Raw genomic sequence first — 18,794 nt, 5'->3', positions numbered from 1 at the left:
CACTAGGCTAGGGGAGGGGCTGACGTGTTTTCGCCTTCTGGCAGCCTCTCAAGGCGCAATGACTCTGCTATGAGACAAGACTGCGTTCTGCCAAGTCCTCGTCATCCCACTTCCCCTACTGCATTGCTCGTAAGGACTTGAGGGATTTCTGAAAGAACCGAACACTCTACAAATGTGTCAGTCGTATTATTAATGTACTAATTTCGCGCCGAAAATAATTTTTAAGTGCATTAAAATCTAGAAAACCGAGTTACACGTACTTTTCTCTCGTAAAACTGAAAACTATGTCAAAATCTACTGGCAGGTGATAAATTATTGTAGATGTAACGCCCAAAAAAGTTAACGTATTCTCTTAAAATGGAGCTGTAGCTCCGAAAGACGTAGCATTTGAACTGAAACGAAAAATACTCTCCCCCAAAACCGTATTACACTGGCAGAAATACCCAAATCTGCGAACGAACTTAGAAAATAATTACACATGTCTGCCCAGTCAGAAATGACAGCACATTTTCTGGGTTTCCTGCAGACAGGATTACTGGTAACCTGTGCATCACAGCGTGGGAGTGAAATGGACCTGCAACTGGAAGCGTACTCCAAAGTTAAAGTACGCGGGGAAATACCATTCTTGGCGGCCTACTGGCGTTTTAAATGCACATAAATCCACCGTGAAATTCTGGCGGTATATGGACCAAATGCAATATCGCGGGAGGAAATATACGGGGGGGGGGGGGGGGGGGGGGGGAGGGAGCGAGCAGATTTTCCGAAGGCGAGGACGGTTTACCTAAGCGTTATCTAGTATCTGTGGCAAAGGAATGAATTTTTATCGTCGAGGAACTGAACGACTGGTAGAACGTTCCGACATTGTTTACAGAAACTAATGGATTACTTTGAAAAACAGAGCCATGTATTTGTGTCACTTTCAAGTATGGTACAGCACTAAATAAAAGTTACTTTGCCTGCTATACTAACATGTAGCTTGCTCTCTGAAGTCACTTTTTGTACGCTACAGTCGCGGTCAGTCACAGACGTCTCCGGTAATATACTTTTCTAGCCGTTATATGAAGGCGTGGGACATGGGATGAGGTTATCATTATGTGACACCCCCCTCCTCCTCCTCCTCCTCCTCCTCCTCCAAATACGCAGCAAACATGTTGTTATACACTGAAGCGCCAAAGAAACTGGTATAGGCATGCGTATTCAAATACAGAGCTATGGAAACAGAATACGGCGCTGCGATCGGCAACGCCTATACAAGACAAGTGTCTGGCGCATTTGTTAGATCAGTTACTGCTGCTACAATGGCAGGTTATAAAGAGTTAAGTGAGTTTGAACGTGCTGTTATAGTCGGCGCATGAGAGATAGGAAAAAGCACACCCGATGTAGCGCTGGAGTGGGGATTTTCCCGTACGACCATTTCATGAGTGTACCGTGAATATTAGAGATCCGGTAATACATCAAATCTCCGACATCGCTGCGGCCGGAAAAAGATCCTGCAGGAACGGGACCAACGGCGACGGAGAAGAATTGTTCAACGTGACAAATGTGCACCCCTTCCGCAAACTACTGGTAAATTCCAATGCTGGGCCATCAAGAAGTGTCAGCGTGTGAACCATTGAACGAAGTATCACTGATACGGGCTTTCGGAGCTGAAGGCCCACTCGTGTACCCTTGATGACTGCACGACAGACAGCTTTACGCCTCGCCGCGGCACGTCAATACTGATAATGGACTGTTGATGACTGGAAACATGTTGCCTGGTCGGAGGGGTCTCGTTTCAAATTATATTGAGCGGATGGACGTGTACGGGTATCGAGGGAACCTCATGAATCCACTGCATATCAGCAAAGGACTATTCAAGCTGGTGGAGACTCTTAGTGGCGTGGAGCGTGTGCAGTTTGAATCATATGGAACCACTGACACGTCTGTATACGACTGGCAGGTGATACGTACGTAAGCATCCTGTCTGATCACCTGCACCCATTCATATCCACTGTGTATTGCGACGGACTTGGGCAATTCCAGCAGGACCATGAAACACCCTACACGTCAAGAATTGCAACGGAATGGCTATAGGAACACTTCTGAGTTTAAACTCTCCCGCTGGCCACCAAACTCCCCAGACATGAGTGTTACTGAGCATACCTGTGATGCCTTGCAGCGTGCTATTCGGAAGAGAGCTTCACTCCCTCGTACTCTTGCACACTTGTGGACAGCCCTGCAAGAGTCATGGTGTCTACTCCCTCCAGCACTACTTCAGACATTAGTAGAGACCACGCCACGTCGTGCTGTGGCACTTCAGCGTGCTCGCGGGGGCCCTACACGATATTGGGCAAGTGTACCAGTTTCTTTGGCTCTTCAGTGTATCAGGCCGTACTTGGGGTCAAAAAAGTTCCCGATTTTTCTCAGATTTCCTCGTTAAGAACACACCTTTTCCCCAGGTGAAAATACACTTTACCCCGGGTGAAAGTACATCTTTACCGTGTTAAATAATAATACACTTTCCCTAGGAGCTGTAAAACTTATTAGTCCTTTGAATGGTGACAATTTTACACACCGGCAGGGAGCTCCTGGCACTTTAGGAAACGAAACCCAGCAAAAAACAACGCGTTTTTGAAAGATCTTTGATGAGCGTCAGACACTGTACATTTTCGTAACACGAAAGTGTAAACAGGAATTCCACCGAACACAGCACGATAGCTTCCGAAGCACTGAAATCTAGATTATGACGCGCTTTCGTCGGTCAGATCTCATGTCACATGATCTCGCCAGCCATTGACAGCAGATAGACTGATGACCTCAGATGTTCAGTCCCATAGTGCTCAGAGCCATTGACAGCAGATATTCAGAGCATAGGACACGTGATGTAGTCAGCCAACAGCTACATCGCTGTTAAGTGGCGCGAACACACACAGAAAATTAATATACATACAGTATAGCTACAAGAATAGCTAATCTTTACATACAATACTGGTCGTCAAAAATATTTTGACGTGCTTTTACGTAGTTATGGTTAGGCGGAGTCCTAGGAGCACAGTTTAAATCGCAGCAGCTGAATATTTCTGACAAGCACGATTCTGAACTGCACTGTTGTGCTCCGAACATTTCGTGGGTACCCGGCTGAGTATGTGTCCCGTCGAGCACTTCGACTTTTTCGTAGAGAAGTTCATTTCATGTAAAATTGCTGAAGAACTCACTTCACACTGTTTCGAAGGATAATTAAACTTTTTCCCATCGTTATTGCGATTTGTAATCTATCAAACAACTAAAATAAACATGAAAATTAACCCTGAAACTTTGCATTTTTTAGCGCGTGTTACCAAAGATGTAGCAAACAAAAAAGGGATAGAAAAATTTTAAGTAATGTCATTACTGGCTGATCGTCTGGGCCCAGGAGTTTTAAGTGGCTGGTCCTATTATGAAGATGACACTGCAGCGTGTATGGATTGTAAACGATTTTTGAATCAAATAATCATCATCATCATCATCCAGGACACCTGTGGCAGATTAAGTACGGATGAGAAGTTGTATTGGTTCCAGGAATGGTAAAAGTAAAGGAACTGCGACCCTCCAGGACGGAAACCTGGATCGGCGCCTGAACCGTCTGGAGTGAAGGCAGTGGAGCACAAATCACGCGCGGCCGTGGACTCGAGACAAATGGGAGACTGAGTCAGCCTTGTTTGGCCAGTCAGCCGGCGCGGCCCTATATAGCGGGCTCTAGCGTAGCATCGCGGCACCAAGGCGGCCGGCGCCTCGCTAGGCGCTGATTTACGTCGCAGCGGCTCTGCCGCCGGCCGCAGAATCAGTGAGGCTGAGCAGGCCTTTCTCACAACTGCAGCTGTAGAACTACTGTAGGCTACCGTAGACTATCTTAACTAACCGTGTACTACGGTAATTACCTAGTAGTTTTGGTCGTACTTGCGTTACCTGTACGTTAGGGGTGTTGCGTAAATATTGGAGGATACTTCATTTGTGTAACTATCGGAGGTTACCTTATAACGATCGCTTTCTTTGCGTATGCGGGCAGTGTATTACTAGACGCCCTTTAAAACCGGAAGCGGCGGACTGTGTAAAAACTGAGTGACGATACACAAAGAGTTTTTTATCCCGCGGCGCGTGGATCTGCTCCTGCAAACTGAAGGGTAGGCCGAATGAAGAAAGCGAGCAGGAGCAGGAGGGGACAAGCACTTTGGTACTGCGATTAAAATATTAGATGTTTACTGTAGGCAAAAACAAGTTAATAAATGGTTACATAACTTTGCGTACATCCCGCCGTGAGTAGGACAAGGTCTCAATAGCAAGTCAAAACACACTGTAGTTTAAGCGATGTTCCAGACCGTCTGCTCTCTATGAAATGGGCTAAATCTGTAGCTCGTAGACCTCCAAAGCACCGGCTAGAGGGCGCTGTCGTCGGTGTCTGTCGTGGTGCCAACCTAGCAGAGCGCACTTATGTTGTGGCATCGTAGATATGTATAACCTACAAAACATTTGTGTTCTACATATGTATATAACTTAAAAGTAAACAGTATTAACTGCAAAACTGAAATAGTCTAGTTCCATTCAGGTTTTTTTTTTCGAAACTTGTTGATTTGTAACGCTGAACAGAGGGATGTTTCTACTTCCAGATCTACATCTACATCCATACTCCGCAAGCCACCTGACGGTGTGTGGCGGAGGGTACCTTGAGTACCTCTATCGGTTCTCCCTTCTATTCCAGTCTCGTATTGTTCTTGGAAAAAAGGATTGTCGGTACGCCTCTGTGTGGGCTCTAATCTCTCTGATTTTATCCTCATGGTCTCTTCGCGAGATATACGTAGGAGGGAGCAATATACTGCTTGACTCCTCGGTGAAGGTATGTTCTCGAAACTTCAACAAAAGCTACTGAGCGTCTCTCCTGCTAAGTCTTCCACTGGAGTTGATCTATCATCTCCGTAACGCTTTCGCGATTACTAGATGATCCTGTAACGAAGCGCGCTGCTCTCCGTTGGATCTTCTCTATCTCTTCTATCAACCCTATCTGGTACGGATCCCACACTGCTGAGCAGTATTCAAGCAGTGGGCGAACAAGCTTACTGTAACCTACTTCCTTTGTTTTCGGACTGCATTTCCTTGGGATTATTCCAATGAATCTCAGTCTGGCATCTGCTTTGCCGACGATCAACTTTATATGATCATTCCATTTTAAATCACTCCTAATGCCTACTTCCAGGTAATTTATGGAATTCACTGCTTCCAGTTGCTGACCTGCTATATTGTAGCTAAATGATAAAGGATCTTTCTTTCTATGTATTCGCAGCACATTACACTTGTCTACATTGAGATTCAATTGGCATTCCCTGCACCATGCGTCAATTCGCTTCAGATCCTCCTGCATTTCAGTACGATTTTCCATTGTTACAACCTCTCGATATACCACAGCATCATCCGCAAAAAGCTTCAGTGAACTTCCAATGTCATCCACAAGGTCAGTTATGTATATTGTGAATAGCAACGGTCCTACGACACTCCCCTGCGGCACACCTGAAATCACTTAATTCGGAAAACTTCTCTCCATTGAGAATGACATGCTGCGTTCTGTTATCTAGGAACTATTCAATCCAATCACACAATTGGTCTGATAGTCCATATGCTCTTACTTTGTTCATTAAACGACTGTGGGGAACTGTATCGAACGCCTTGCGGAAGTCAAGAAACACGGCATCTACCTGGGAACCCGTGTCTATGGCCCTCTGAGTCTCGTGGACGAATAGCGCGAGCTGGGTTTCACACGATCGTCTTTTTCGAAGCCCATGCTGATTCCTACAGAGTAGGGATGTTGTAAAAATACAACAAACAATACGGGTTTATACGTTATTTCCTCAATAAAAAGGTAAAATTTAAAGAAACGTAAAACAAAAATATACATCTACCATCGCTTCAGTACTTCGTCGAAGCTGTATAAAACATGCGTCTATTATTAATGAGTAACTCATTTATCAATAATAACAGGAATCTCTTCCCGTTGTTCATGAGGTAGAAAGTTGTACTGAGTTCAAAGTAACAACAGTAAGGCCCAACGATGCCGACCGGCCGCAGTCATCCTCCGCCCACACACTACTTCTCAATCAAGTAGCTCCTCAGTTTGTCTCATAAGGGCTGAATGCACCTCGCTTGTCAACAGCGCTCGGCAGACCGGATGGTAACCCATCCAAGTGCTAGCCCAGCCCGACAGCGCTTAGCTTCGGTGATCCGACGGGAACCGGTGTTATCACTGCGGCAAGGCCGTTGGCACTACTTAAACTAACTCGTATGCTAAGAACATTACACACGCCCATGCCCGAGGGAGGACTCGAACCTCTGGCGGGAAGGGGCACCGCGATTCGTGACATGGTGGCCTAAACCGCGCGGCTCCGCATCTCCGATAGGACCACGCCCGTTAGTAAAGCAATGTGATGTTCACTATCATACAGTCGGCGTCAGCTGTACCATTTATTCAGTAGGCTACGACGACTAGGCCATGCAAATCAAACGCCAACCTGCAAGTGGAGTCCTCCACGATCGTGTTCGCACCCGCGCCACACAATGCCTGTCCACCATCGAGCCACGGGCGCTTTCACCTGGCACGTGCCGTTGGAGATCCCTGGATGGTACAACTGGACCGGCCCTACGAGTTGGCCTTGCAGCGACCCTCAAACACCAATGAATCAACTCTGCGCCTTAATGAAATGTTCCGAAGCATACCAACACTCTTCCTTTTCAGTTACTTCCAGCATTTCTCCCCGAAGTTACCTAGTGCAGCATTGAATCTTAACTTTGATTCTTCAGAAAGGGACTACCGTGTGAAAATATAATTCACTCATCACACCATAAGACGGTTTAATGCATGGCCTAATTGTGAACTGCAATGAACATCTAAATATAGCACGCATTTGTTTGAAATTCAGAGACAAGACGAACAAACACAATGTTTACGCTTCACATAAAATGTAGCGGGTGATTCACTGTACACATTAATCTCTCCAGTTGTTAACTATATTGGGGATTTCAATGCATGCGGCGGCCAAAACGAGTTGCGACAAGAGGTTAACTCAGAGGCACAGGCTACGGTGGTGGAAGGAAAGGTGTATCCGGTGTCCTCGTGGAATCATTTGTACGTAGCGGCACGCCTGTTAGCTACTATCGCTAAACCGGTGTGGTCTCAGACGGGCTCAGAATGACTTAAGCCACTGATGTCAACATCGAATCTTCTGTTGTACCGTACAAATACAGCGTATGGAGCATCGTTATTGTGGCTGGAGAAATGGCGTAGTGCCTTACGAAAACCTACTCGCGCAACTGTAAATCACAAAATTAATGGTCACTACGTAGAAATTTCTTTTGAAACAGCAGCGAATTTCGGAGCGTAGATGTGGTGCAAAGTCTGAAGCTTCAACAACATTGTATGACTTGCCAGTGAAGAATTCTTTAGGCAGTCCTTTCACTTATACAACCGTTGTCTCTTTGAGAGATCATCTTTTGTTTGGAGGCATCTAGAACAACAGGCAGATTGTCAATCGAGTGATATCGATTGGCATCTGACTGATGGCTTTAACGGTCTATGGAGCCGTTCCACGAGACCGTTTGTAGCAAGGTGATAGCCACAGTTTCGGATTCGGCTCAATTCAAGCAATGTTGAAAGTTGTTTAAAGAGTTAGGACTCTAACTGCCTCGTTCGCTTTGAACGATAGTGATACGGAGGGCAATCTACGCACGAAATAAGGTCGCCGCATAAGTTGCTGGTGTCGTATGTATTACTGGATAGCTTTCAGGTCAACGACAGGAACTGTTAATCGCTGCCAGGCCACATTTATATACTTAGTAAGATGGTACAGGTCTGACGATGTGGACATGTTCAAATCGCTGACTCAGTCGAGTGAAAGTGCTGAGAGAAGATGTAACCTGCGGAGTCATTTTGCTGAGTTGACAAACATTCACTTGTGGGCAAAGACGTTGCGGTCTTAGAAGTATGGAGAAACAAGAGCCTTTTGCACTGCTCCTTCAGTAGCCCTAATTCTTGGACGAGAGAGGCTGTGGAGAGAGCAAATTGCTTGCTTGCGGAAATGTGCTGTAGCAAACGGTCCCCGCTTATGATGTTGAGTCCATGACAGCGTCATCAATGTCGTGTGAACATACCACTTATTCAATGCAACATAAATATTTAATTACGTCGAATAATTTTAACCTGTAAAAGAAAATTTATCTATAATCATTTCTTGGAAGTTAAAGAGACCGCACGAATAAAATAAATGTTTCGACTGCATATAAAATGTAACAGAAAATATGCTGCCCACTGGATATTTTGGCCTTACTGTTATTCAACATTAACTGCATACTTGGTGAATTTTGTTACGTGGGCATTAGGCCGTGGTGTAAGATTCATTTCTGAGCCTACCTAATATCGGGGACACTATCGGAGGATGTAAAGACTCATAGCAGCTGCAAACAAACACGCTCAGCAAGCCACGCTCTTGTCGTGACTCATCACACGGAGTGTTTATAGCCCCCGCTAATATCTCCAGCACTATGAAACGAAACGGTAGACGTAAAAGTATGCCTTGAACCATTGTGCAACACTAGTAAAACAAATTCACAAAGGACACAAATACCAACCGTGAAAGCCTGCATTGTATGACTGTACAGTTTCGTAAGAGTAATCTCCCGTACGGTAGTATCCCGAAAGGATACTATCCGCTCATGGACAGTGCAATATATTCTACCTAACTTTATTTAAGGAAGAACCCCTAACAGGACGTGTCTGAATTTCCGTTCAGCACACCGCTAGTGGTGAGTACAGAGTAGATATTATTTCCATCAGGATATTATGTCTGTGGAAAGGTACGTGAAACAGCGCACTCATACTACCAAGTCAACTGAGAGTACCTTAGTCTAGTTATGGCAAGTATCTAATGCGTTAGCCAAATCCTAAAATACCACTGTTTCAGTGATTCAACAGATCGTGTATAACAGGTAGAAGCAAGACACACAGCGTGTGACACGGGATGGCCGTACATTTCGTTTGTACTTTTGCATTGCACTCTGCTACTACATTATCGACGTACTAACACTGGATTCACAATAAATTACAATTCTCGTTCTATGCAACAGAATCAAGGAGAGTACGTGAAATAAATTATTTTAATGATCATAATGATTGTGTGTTTACGATCCCTCGATCCGCGTCGTTGGCATCCGTATCGTTTCTACTAGGTGACTACTAGCCTACTATCTAGCAACGAAACCGTGTGCACATATGTTACATATGCACGTGTCTGAAAGGTAAAAAGTTTCGGACGTGGGTTGATATTGAAATCGATTGCCTGACTGAGATACCACTACTGCAACGTGACTTTAGGAGAATCGTGCAAATGAACAGGGCTCCATACGTGAACGAACGTTTATTGGTTTCGTGTGAGAATCAAGAGAAATGGGCAGTTATGTATTTCACGAAACAGTGTACAGGAACAATGAGTCACAACCATTCATTTCTGTCATAAAAAAGAAGAGGCAGAAGCTTTGTGTGAAGCAAAGCTTGTTTGTTGGATACAGGAACAGCGGTATGTCTACTAATCAAATACTTAAACTTTTACTACCAGTGGTGGACTGTGTGTTAAGTGTGCGGAAGCCTAATGTCTGACCAGCGCAGAAATCGAACGTATAAAATGAGGGGCATGGGGAATAGATACAGACTAGTTTCCCAAGCGGAAGAATACAGGAAATGGCTCAGGAAAGTGAAATAAAGGAAAGGAAGATTGCGTACAATGTCCCGTCGACATCAAGGTCTTTAGAGACGGAGCAGAAGTCGGCTTGTGTCAAGCATGGGGAAGGAAATCGGCCGTGCCCTTCCAAAGGAGCCATCCCGGCATTTGCCTGGAGCTGTTTAGGGAAATCACGAAAACCTAAATCCGGATGGTCGGACGCGGGTTTGTACCGTCATCCTCAGGGATGCGAGTCCAATGTGGTAACCACTGCACCACTTCGTTCGGTGATGTGAAGCAGACATACCTCGAGAAAAACATCCCTTTATTAAATTCTGTAGATTTGTTTTCAGGATGTAATCTACGAAATTTTTCATGCTTTAGATGTCGTTCCCTTGGAGACGGTACAGTTAAAATTAGACGCTTTACAGTGGCGTGTAAATCTGAATCCTTACCACGTTCCATGCTAACCAGAGCAATCAGATTTTATTTAGCGGCATCTGTCGTCATATCGTCGATCTCTGTACGTATTCGGTCCGGGAGATTGGACAGCTGTTCTGCTGCCATCCAATGTAAGAACATGACAGTACATTTCAACAAAAACCGTATGTATCAGCTACAGAAGAAGTAGCTAACCAATATGAACGTTAAAATCAATCGTTAACACGGTTCCGTCCTGAATTCCAACACCTACAAATCTTAAAAACTTTGAGGAATCATACACTGGAAAAAGAGGATAAACTGTTGAAAGTGAAGAGTTGGCGTTAGGTTGTTTGGGGGAGGAGACCAAACAGCGAGGTCATCGGTCTCATCGGATTAGGGAAGGAAGTAGGCCGTGATCTTTCAAAGGAACCATCCCGGCATTTCCCTGGAGCGATTTAGGGAAATCATGGAAAACCTGAATCAGGATGACCGGACGCGGGATTGAACCGTCGTCCTTCAGAATGTGAGTCCACTGTGCTAACCACTGCGCCACCTCGCTCGGTATGAAAGTGAAGAGAAGAATTCCAAATATATGGTACAATGCAGTGCTCTATCTACCCAGTAGTAATTGCTGGCTGCAGAGTGCGGTACAACGTAAGACAGCTTAGCATCTGCTGTAACAGTTCTTTCTTTTCCTTCGCGGGTCTCTGTAACCTCAGCACAGGCAACATATTTCTGCTAAGTTGTGTATTTATCGTCATCAAATGTAAAATGACGAAAGCACGTACCAAAAATCCTACGAAGAATCCCTTCTTTGGCACCTGCGTTTCGTAGACAGAAAGTAGGCCACAGCTGGAACAGACGTATGCTCCCACATCATCTCTATTAGACAGGAAGCAATCGGAACCAACCGCACATTTATCAATAAACAACACGTGTAGTAATTAGGGTCGCTCACAGGCTTCAACTGGAGCAGTGTTCATGCATTGCTTTCGGCGCTTGGTGAATGAGATGCCTGAAGCATCACGTGTTTCCTATTAAGATGACGCAATGCGCGACCTTCTGTGATTCTGTTTCTTGTGCTTCTTCTGCCATTATACTTACAATATAAACTAGATCATGGCGGTAACATCTGCTGCTGTCATTTACTCGTCGACTAACTACGGTCAATTATTGTATCGGCTTTTTGTCTAAAGGAAGGCACTAAATTACAAAGTTCGGTCCATCACAGAACGATGTCAGTTTCGTCTATTTGTGACTGCTATTAAAGACTCTATGCCTCACTCCCAGGGCAATCAGTAACAATACTGTACACTGAAAACAGTGCACAGAATATAACACGGTGATTAGCGTCGTTAAAAAATGCTAATTTTTTTTATTTTCGGACACGCAACTATACTCTCAGATTTCCAATTTTTGACCCTCTCAAACCGTCATCTTAGATATAGCTGTTGCACAGGAGGAACATGCGTTGTCTAAACTACTTTTTTCACATAAATCTGTCGCCGGTAACTTGTTTTGCTGAACTGGTCGCTAAGTCTTTGAGAGCCGACGAAGGGCTATTCAAAGTGCCGTTTATAACAAAGTCGACACACTTTAAGAAAGAATGTGTCAATGGGGAACATGTAACCACGGAGTCAAATCTCACAAGAAGGGCTGTAAACTGAATTTACTACGTATTTTCAATGCACACTCTTTCATCGGTGAACATAAGCCTACCGTCAAAACCTTAATGAGCAAATTCTTGCTCAGATCCCTCCAAATGCAGCTTTTGGTCTGTAGTGACGAGGCACATTTTCATCTTAGTGGGTGCGTGAATAAGCAAAACTTTCGCTACTGGACTGAAAATAGCCCCCGAATTATTCATGAAAGACCGCAACATTCTCCTGAAGTGCAGTGTGGTGTGCCGTATCACAATTTGGCGTGGTAGGCCCTTACTTTTTGAGGAAGGAGTGACCGTGACAGTGAATTCCACAGCTTATGTTTCAATGTTGTAAAATTTTCTGCAACCAAGAATGGACGAGGTTGTTGAAGAATATGGACTGGAGGACTTGTCGTTCCAACTGGATGGAGCTACTGCTCTCACAGCTGGAATTTCGCCTGTTGTTTCGAGAGAAATGTTTCCGGGACGCCTCGTCTCTTAGAGAGGTGATGTCGGGTGGCCTGCGCGGTCACCAGATTTGAGAATTTGTGACTACTTTCTTTGGGGATATCTGAAGGAAAAGTTTTTTAAAAGCCGCCGTCACACCCCACCAGAACTAAAATATTAGATTATTGACGAAGTAAATGCCATACCCCGCGATATATGTGCAAGAGCTGCTCGAAACTTCAAGGATCGTCTACACCAATGTATTGATACAACGGCCGCCATCTTGAGGACATTATTTTCAAAACTAAATGAATGTAAAACGGTTTATTGCACTAAATTAGAAAACAAAGTTTTTTCTCTATACATCCAGATTTACTTTTTATTGCTTCTTAAAACTGCGTAGTCGGTTCTGCCACACCCTTTATAAAGACATTTCAATTGAACGATGCAAGCATACGCGCTCTTGGCCACTCTCCTCTGCACGCGCTCTTCAGACGCTTGTCCATCTCGTGTCTTCGGGGAAGGCATGGGGGGTGGGGTGGGGGGGATGGGTGAGGGTGCACCACGTGCTTCCCGAACAGCCAGACACTTTCCCTCGAAGGGAACGGGAAGGAACTATGAAATGCACTGTCTGCCAAAGAGTGAAGTACGCAGAAGAAATGGTTTGAGTCAATGTAACTTCTTACACGTCTCCACGATCGGCGGGTGTATAAATGACGAGTTGCAATTCTTCTTGATGAGTATAAAGGGCGTTAAAAAAAGGAACGAGCCGGAGGTATTATTACAGAAACCAGTACCTGTATGTTAGAAGTATTGACCCTGGCTGTTGAGACACTTGTCCCACTGTGACAAGGCGGTCAATGGCGGTCTCATAAAATTTCCTGGGCTGCGATGTTAAACAGTTCCGTACGTACAACTGGACGCCGCCGTCCGAGGTGAATCGTTTGTCCCTATGCTGACGCTCTTCTTCGACCATGATGGCCCCCTTCTGATTCACTTCCTGCAGCACGGGACAACAGTGAATACCCAGCGTTACTCACAAACCTTGACCATCCTTCGCCAAACAATTAAATCATAACGACCACGCAATTTCACCCGTGGCGTCATTCTCCTCCACGACAATGCAAAGCCTCATACGGCCACCACATACGCGGCACTCCTGCAGAAATTCAAATTGGAGGTTCTCGGCCACCCTGTACACAGTCCGGACCTCCATTTTTTGGTCCACTTAAAAAGGTGTTGAGGGGCAAACGATTCACCTCGGACGACGACGTCCAGCTGTATGTGCGGAACTGGTTAACGTCGCAGCCCCGGGAATTTTATGAGACAGCCACTCACCGCCTTGTGTCACGGTGGGACAAGTGGACCACGGGCAATACTTTTAACATATAGGTACTGGATTCTGTAATTATGCCTTCGCTCGTTTCTTTTTGAACGCCCCTTATAGAAAGGCCGCCCAAGCGTATCAGGTTATTCGTGTTTAATGTTGTTACTAGGCCTGGTAGGGTATTTAGGTGGACATGGACAGTGTCAGATATTGCGTGATCACTGTAAAGAACACGGAGCTGCCACGTACACGTCTGAGACTGTGTTATCAGTATCTGACCGAGTTTGAAAGGGCTGCAGTGTACTCCTCGCGATGGCCCGATGTTCGACTGCACGGGGACGCGACGGCCGACGTACTCATCGTCGAGGTTTTGGTCGACCAGGTCTGACAATCGTAATGAAGAATTTTGTATCGTACACTAAGTACAACGTAACTTCCTCAGATGTGCGCCTTCTATCTGAGAATAAGTAATGGACTACCAGCAACATTCTTTGTCAACTCGGCTCACTAGTCGGGAACGATCGCAAACCCTACTAGGCAATTACCGTCCCATGATTAGGCCACCGTTAACACCGCAACAGAAACGGCTGCGTTTGGAGTGGTGCTGGGGGCGTGGCCTGCTGATGATGGCGTCACAGTGTGTTCAGCGAGGAATGATGGTTCTACACTATCCGGGCGACCATCGTCAGCGAGGAAAGCGGCGACCGGGGCAGAAACCCGATTCTTCCAATGTTTTTGAGAGGCATAGCAGTGTTACTCCTGGCATCTTGGTGATGGGACAAATCGAGTATGACTTCACACCACGGCTGGTAGTGGTGGACATAACTGTCGGCACAACGGTGCGTGATGATATCCTGAATCCTCAGATGTTACCTTTCAAGCGACAGTATCGTGGTGCCAGTTTTGAACAAGACAATGCTCGCCCACGCATGTACGCGTCTATGAACGATCTGCGCGATGCTGAGGTACTTGTGTGTGTGTGTGTGTGTGTGTGTGTGTGTGTGTGTGTGTGTGTGTGTAAGAGATCAGGTTAGACGGCGGCTGTGTCTCTGAGCCAGAACCCAGGTTATAAACGACCCATTACGACAGTTATGCGTCATCTTCCCTCACGCTGTAACGGTTTTGTGACACCCTTCGCAACTGAACAGTGCATGTGTCCAGAACAGAGCGACTAGGGATGGGAAAACCGACCGGTTAAAATCGATACCGGTTTTTCAGTTCTGAATAACCGGTATTTTTTGGTTTTGTATTTGTTTTGTCTCTGTTATAACAGGTGTTTATTTTTTATTAATAATCGAGGAAAAAATATCGGAATATGAGCCGTAGCAGCAACGAATCAATTTTTCTTTTTTAAATAAACGTTTTCTTTAAAAAATAATTTATTTGTAAAAATTGTATTGGTTTGAAATGCTGCGTTATAGAAAATGGAAAAGCGAAGACTGCTATTTTAATACCAATGCCGACAGAAACGCACGACATAAAAACTGGTACAGCATTGCTGAGACAATGATGTCCCTGTGTTGCCATGTGTCGTGGGTTACGTACTGTATTCGTGTACGTGGAGTGTGCAAGATTTGCCCACACCTGGTGTACACGCCGCTTTCGTGTCGTGTCGGCGGACATCCCTTACATTTTTACGAAGTGACTTAGCAATGCAGCGCAATGCTTCATTTGCTTTAGAAGATTAAACTTTTATCCGCCATTCTATGAAATAACAACAGTATTAAATTAAAAAAAACTTAGCCATTCATTCACAGTAAACAAAAATAGAAAGAAGCAATTTTCTGCCTGTTTCTACGCAATATTCCTTTATCTGCTTGTAGCCCCCCTTGAAAATGGATAAGTTAAAACGAAGAACAGTTCCTTCAACCGCAATTTTCACCCTTTAGCACTGACCAATCGCTATGCCCAAGTAGTGGTATGATCACAATTTAATATTCTGATTCTATGTATCTCATGAAACTGAAAGAGTAAAAATTTTTGAATCTTTATTCGATGTCTACGTTTATTACAGGAAATAACAGAAATTAAAAAAAAAGAAAATCCGTTATTTCAGAAACCTGGTATTTTGAACGGTATAACAGTCGGTTTAAACTGGAGTGAAAAAAAAATGATATAACCGAAAACCGGTTATTCAGAGATAATCGCCATCCCTAACCGAAATCCTTGTGGCAAAGTGGAAGCTTCGTGCCAACTGATACTTAATGCTTGACGACAGGCTCCGTACATCAAATAAATTTTATTGTGCATATGAGACTGTGTGCTGCATACTACATCCAACAACGTCCATTACAATAACGTGGATGTTCAAATCACCTTTCTGGTTGAGCTAGGTGGAGTGGTGCTGGGGGCGTGGCCTGCTGATGATGGCGTCACATTGTGTTCAGCGAGGAATGATGGTTCTACACTATCCGGGCGACCATCGTCAGCGAGGAAAGCGGCGACCGGGGCAGAAACCCGATTCTTCCAATGTTTTTGAGAGGCATAGCAGTGTTACTCCTGGCATCTTGGTGATGGGACAAATCGGGTATGACTTCACACCACGGCTGGTAGTGGTGGACCGATTAGCTGCATTCAAATAATCACGTGGAAATGAAGGAAGCAGAAAGAGCAGATCATTACGTCTCTCTTTCATTGTAATTAGTGAAAAAACTGACGTTCGGCGTGCCTTCGACTGTTTTGCTGTTACTGCTGCTGCTTTTGTTCTGCCTGGGGCAGTGACGCGACGCCATATTAGCTATAGCCTTTCCGGGCGCACCACTGGCCGCAGGAATGCTGGCTGAGGACACACAGCAGAGCTTTCTGCACGTGAAGCCGTAGACATTCCTTCGATAACAGCCGCGTTGCGGCGAACAACTGCTCGTTCTGGCTCCAGCACCCAGTGCTTAACGGCGCACCACGAGTGCTTTAGCACACGCGCATGGCATCGTAAAAGAAATAGCCTCGTGCAAATCTCATCACACCCTGACGTGGCGTGTGACTACCACTACAAGCAGCTATCACGTCAACTACGACGATTACAAGCTTTCGCCCAATGACACCTCACGGGGTGATCGACGCGACATTCGAGTTTGCAAAGAACGCCTTTATTATACGAGGGGCGTTCAGTTCGTAATGCAAGACTTTCTCAAAGCAGGTTGGTTTTATTAAAGATTCCAATACACCGCATTATTCCCTACTCTTTTGGCTACGAAACCTGTTGTTCAACAATTTCTCCATTAATGCGAAGGCATTTCGCCAAGTTACTGGTAGAACCGATATGCCCGCATGGTGCCTCTCTGCGGCAACAAGTCGGACCCAGCGTCTTGCTGCATCAATAACCTCCCCATCATCCACGTACTGCTTCCCGTGCAGTGCATTCCTTCATTGGACCAAACAGAAGGAAGTCGTAATGTGCCAGATACGGGCTTAGGATGGACGAGTAAGAACAATCCAATGAAGTTTTTTGAGCTGCTCTGGTGTGCGCAGACTTTTGCGAGGCCTTGCGTTGTCCTGGGAAAGTTCGTTTGCATTTCTTGAGGGTAGCACCCTACACTTTAGGGTTGCCGTTGCACCATGGACATCAAACAGAATAATTCTTTCAGAGTCTCAGAAAGACCGTCAAGCATGACCAGCGTGCATCTTTGAACTTTTTCTTCGGGAAGCTGGTGGTTTGGAGACACTCAATGGATTGTCGTTCTGTTTCTGGTTCTAAGTGATGAACCCATTTTTCATCGCCTGTGAGGATCTTTGACAAAAATTATCACGCTCAGCCTCTTACCACTTGTTAGGCGACTAGAAACGCAGCAGGCGCACACCTTTGAATACCCCAACTTGTGGACGAGTGTGTCAGCACTACCAACAGACACATCCAGCTGAGCAGCGAGGTGTTTCATTCTGACCAGTGGATCACCTCTAATGAGAGCACTCGCACGTTCCAACACTGTAGGAACCATAGCGTGTGCGGTCGGCCGGCACGCGGCAGCTCGGAAAGGTTTGCGCGATTTTGTTGCGATGATGAGCGGCGCCTCGTCCAGCGACTCGCCGTGCTTTTGTTCACTGATAGGTCTCACTAGACATTCTGCACGCGAATATGAAAATCTACGATGCTCTGGTTTTCAGCCAAAGGAAATTCAATGACAACACCCTGCTTGGGACGCACCTCCGTTACCGACGCCATTCTCAAGGCTACATATAGCGCCGCCACCTATCGAAGCTTCGTGAAACTGTAGGGGGCTCAAGCGGGAATATTCCACGATCTCCCGCAACAAATTCCGCATTTTTTTCCAACCGATATTGGCCGACAAAACAAGTGTTTCGTTACTTGTTGAACACTCCCTCATAAAAAAAAATTAAGTTTATAATGTAATATAAAAGCAGGTCGACGGAACTAACGGAGTAGGAAGATACGTTACTAGCAGCAAGTGAGAAACGTTCCTGTTATCTATACTGATGAGACAAAGCACCTGCATAATAGCGTGTTTGTCCTATTTTGGAACACAATACAGCAGTGATTCTGCGTGGAAAGGTATCGATAAGTCCTAGGTAGATTTACGGAAGTACGTGGTACCAGACGCCTACGCAAAGGTCGCGCAATTCCCGTAAATTATGGGAAGGTGGTGTGCGGGCGCGAACCTTGCGCCCGATGGCGATACGGATGTGTTCCGTTGGTTTCAGATCAGGCGAATTTGGAGGCCAAGATATCAACTGTATATACCCGCTATATACAGTACCTACAGCACGCGGAATCGTCATCGTTATTAGGTCATCAGTCTTTCGAATGATTTAAAGCTGGCCTCCATCTTTTTACTACCTTGTCCTAATCTCTCGATCTCTACGTTAACTGTTACTATCATCATCTATAACCTGTTTTGCATACTCTTCGCCCGCACTTAACTTTCTACTGTTTCTTCCAGCGCCAGCTATTCCTGGATATAGTTGCAGACGTTCCTTTAACCTGTTCGTTCTTCTGGTAAGGATCTTCTGTGGTCTCCTCCCCCCCCTCCCCCCCCCCCCAATCTACCCTTTTTGGTACCTCTGTATTTTCCTTGCACATGTTTCGACAGCACCACATTTAGAAAGCTTTCATTTTCTACTCTATACGCTACAAGGCGCATTACGGTGTGTGGTGACCATTGTCACTTCTCCCTCCTGTTCCAGCCGCGAAGGGTTCACTAGAAAAAAAGATTACTGGTAACCTTCCATGCGACCTCTAATTTCTCTCATTTTACCTGCGTGGTCATTCCGTCAGATGTATCTAGGAGGA

At 45.4% G+C, this 18,794-nt stretch overlaps 1 protein-coding gene and 1 pseudogene across 6 annotated transcripts in view; both read right to left on the bottom strand.

Moving 5' to 3' along the window:
• The window catches only part of LOC124605323 (formin-like protein), a 451,910-nt gene that overhangs the window by 258,523 nt on the left and 174,593 nt on the right, over positions 1-18,794 (bottom strand). The gene's annotated exons all lie outside the window — the stretch shown is intronic.
• On the bottom strand, positions 6,149-6,266 carry LOC124608087 (annotated as a pseudogene).

Source organism: Schistocerca americana, chromosome 3 (assembly GCF_021461395.2).
Source record: "Schistocerca americana isolate TAMUIC-IGC-003095 chromosome 3, iqSchAmer2.1, whole genome shotgun sequence".
NCBI lineage: Eukaryota > Metazoa > Arthropoda > Insecta > Orthoptera > Acrididae > Schistocerca > Schistocerca americana.
This window is presented reverse-complemented; position numbering and strand designations above follow the sequence as displayed.